This window comes from Canis lupus, chromosome 5 (assembly GCF_048164855.1).
Source record: "Canis lupus baileyi chromosome 5, mCanLup2.hap1, whole genome shotgun sequence".
In the NCBI taxonomy this organism is placed as follows: domain Eukaryota; kingdom Metazoa; phylum Chordata; class Mammalia; order Carnivora; family Canidae; genus Canis; species Canis lupus.
Window position 1 is genome coordinate 64,371,935 of NC_132842.1, and position 3,506 is coordinate 64,375,440.

The 3,506-nt window shown below is 39.7% G+C and overlaps 1 long non-coding RNA gene across 2 annotated transcripts; it reads left to right on the forward strand.

The window, feature by feature from the left end:
* Positions 1 to 230: 230 nt before the first annotated feature.
* LOC140633024 (uncharacterized) lies at positions 231 to 3,274 on the forward strand. Of its 2 annotated transcripts, none has more exons than XR_012030656.1 (3): positions 231 to 493; positions 740 to 1,114; positions 2,654 to 3,274. It is a non-coding gene; the product is annotated as an uncharacterized lncRNA (long non-coding RNA). The 2 variants fall into 2 exon arrangements; XR_012030655.1 differs by having other exon boundaries at positions 245 to 493; positions 993 to 1,114; positions 2,654 to 3,268.
* Positions 3,275 to 3,506: the final 232 nt, after the last annotated feature.

Here is a 3,506-nt window from a genome sequence, read left to right on the forward strand (position 1 = left end):
GGATTCTACAATTCTTCAGAAACTCCATATTCAGAAACAATGGAATGATCCAGATGATGGATGAATAGATGCTGTCCTAAGCCTCAGTTTCCTGATCCATAAAAAGTGAGTCTTAATCTCTTTAGCTGCATTAGCTAGACCTCTTTGCCAGTAACAGCAACTCAACTCAAACTGGCTCAAACAAAAATGTCCTGAAGTAGTATGACCTTGGGCAGATATGAATCTAAGAGTCACAATCATGTCCTTAGAACTCAGTCTCATTCTCTTTCCAGCCTCCGGTTGTGTCTTCCTGGGTGTCAACTTTATTCTCAGAGAAGTTCTCACTAGGCAAAGGCCAGAGAAGCTGCAGACTTCATCTAATCTTAGTGGCCCCCAATGGTTTCTCTTTCCTAATAGTCACAACCAAAGCCCCAGGATTGTGTTTCACTGGAAAGATTTGGGTCATGTATGTGTTCCTGGACTAATCATTGTGGTTGACAGATATAATATACTGGTAAGTCAGGGGCTGAGGGTGGACCCACCGTTGGATCCAAGGTAGGATCAGCCTATGATTCAAAACCCAGATTTTAATCAAGAGAGAGAGAGATGGGTTTCCAGATTAAATTATAGTGGTATTACTAGAGTAAGGAGGGGTGAATGCTGGGCCGGCAAAAACCATGGTGGTCCAGTGTACTTTACATGTGAATTATTACAATGATCAAAGGTGGTAATATATGTGAAAGCTCTTTGAAACCTACAGATCCAGTATCAATGAAAGACCTGAAGATGATGATGATGATGATGATGATGATGAAGGGGATGATGATCCAGCTGTATACAACCAAGACAATTATATCTGCTCCGCTGCCTTACCCTGGTTATAAAATCCTTATCCCTTATCTCTTAGAGGGGATTTTCAGTTGTTCTTGCCTGGTGCCTCTCAGCTTTTGGAAAATTCTTTCCCCAGCAATCTTTCCCTTGCCCACTTCTTGAAACCAGTTACATTCTTCCAGACACCAGTGTCCATGAAGCAAAAAATGAAGATCTCTTTCTTGCCTGTAGAATTCAAATGGACATTTTCAAGTGCAGCAAAGATGGGGAAATAAGACATGTGTTTTCTGAGGAAATTCATAAGGTAAATGAACATAAATCCCAAATACAGCAGGGTTCCCATTGTTTCCTTAGTAATTAGGGAGAGGCCAAGAAATGTCCCTTTCCTGTTGATGTCCCCATAGATAAGCTGGCCACCAATATTTCCTCTATATTAGCCACGACCACTCTAGCCTGTCCTATAGAATTCTCTATAGCTCCTTCCTGGGCCTAATGCACATTGTGAAGTCATAAACTGTTTGTAATTAAAAATCTAATGAAAACACTAAGACTAATCTAAAGACAAAGACATCAAGACTAGGGATATCTAGGCATAGCTTGACTTGTTCCTATTTCTCTGATGGGAGCAGCTTTGCAAAATTAGAGAAACACATAGACTTAAAAAAAATCCACAAAGTGATTTAAATAAGAATGTGAGGATTTCCTCTACTTAGCTCAAGACTTTTTAATTAATTGCTTTGCTCCTAATCATTCATTTTTTTTTATAAAATGTTTATAATTCCTTAGGTGCTTTCATATTCATTATCTTGGAACACACCTGTGAGGTAAACAGGACAGATCTTACTTTTTTTGCTTTGTTTAACAGAAAAGGAAACTGAACATGGGAAATTTCAGTCTGTGCCTGTAGTGTGTCAGCAGTAGCACCTGCCCACACAGGGCTCTGGAGCACTTGAAATATGATTAGTGTGACCAAGGACCTGGATTTTTAACTGTATTTAATTTTTTTTTAAGGATTTTATTTGAGAGAGTGCGCACGAGGGTGGAGAGAGGGAGAGGGAGAAATAGACTTCCCGATGATCAGGGATCCTAACTTGCAGCTCCATCCCAGGACCCTGGGATCATGACCTGACTGAAGGCAGATGCCCAACCGGCTAAGCCATCCAGGCACCCCTAATGGTATTTGATTGTAACTAACTTAGATTTAAGTTTGAAAAGGAACACATGCCTAGTTACTACCCTATTAGACGGGACAGGTCAGTATCTACAAAGTGACACAGGGGCTTTGAACCCTGGTTGGCTGATTCCATATTCAGTATTCTTGTGGGTCCCTAGTTTGCCCAAGATACAGTTGGCCATGGCCAACTAAGTGTCTGAATTGCTTGGTTTTCTCATACATGGAAAACTGAGATGTACCTTTTCCAAGAGTGCGTGAATTACTCTTGATAAAAATCTAAGGTTTATAACTCTCCACCAGTGGGGCAGGGCTAAGACTCCAAGCTACAATCCAGATCATTTACCATAAAAGTCCTCATTGCCCATGAATCCCCTCAGCCTCTCAGATTTCCTCTGTCAGAGATGATGATTCGGATTCCTTTCTCAATAATCCGTGTCCTGACCATCGTAGCACAGAATTCTCCAGGGCTAATTTTTCTTACTATCCTGGCAAAGGAAAAGCTACCTTGGGAAGTATTCTTGATAGGACAAAAAAGCCATTGCCTTAATTTCCTTTGGTGCAAAATATGAAGACCACTGTCTGTATACATTTATTACTGGTAATTATTTTAGGACTAGACTTCATGATTGTTATAAAAAAAGAGAAGTAACTAGAGAATCTTGATATCAGTTGCCTTTCAGCAGCCAGGAGGATGGCTAGAGAAGAGGATCAAGGAGACAAGTGTGAATGGATACGACGGACCCTCAGTTCCGCCTGAAGAAGCCAGGGTAGGGAGGAAGAGAAGAGACCAATCATCTCAGAGTAGGGACATCTGTCAGCACATTCCTGATGATGCATGGGGTCTCATTACACACAGTGTTTGAGAAAAGGCAATGAAGTCAATTAAGAACTGTAATTTACTGAGATCCTTGGGGAATGAGAGAAGGCTGGTTATGGATAATGCCCACCTCTGGTAGACTGGGGCCTGGCCTGAACTCCTTTCTTGGCTTTCACTAACATGCTCAAAAGTCATTGTAAAACAAATTATAATGAGACAGTATCTCTCACATAAATTATGTTTGTTTTTTTTTATAAATTATGTTTTAAAGTAGTAATAGGGCGTGATCAAAATGACCCTAGCAAATCCCCTAAATGACCCACAAAGAACAGCTCTTGTACTTTTGTGTTCATAGCCCTGTATAATATCGTGGATATACAAGCAATTAATATATATGTTAATGTTCATTATAAATTGAAGATTTATCATGCAAAATATAATTTCACAGTATTTTTGAATACTCTGTTTCTGGTGTTTTGTTTGTTTCTTTTTTCTTTTTGGATATTTGGCTAGGTAACTCACCTTGATTTTACAAAAATTAAACGTGCCAATGATGAAACTCTAATCTGTTTTCTTGACTCTGTTAAGAGGTGTTCAAGTTCTATTAAGGGGATGTGAATGATTATGGACAGTGAGCACCAGTGCCATCCTTCTGAACATCAGTCCTCAGTTTTTAAGACAGGAAATAAATACTGTCTCCAAAAG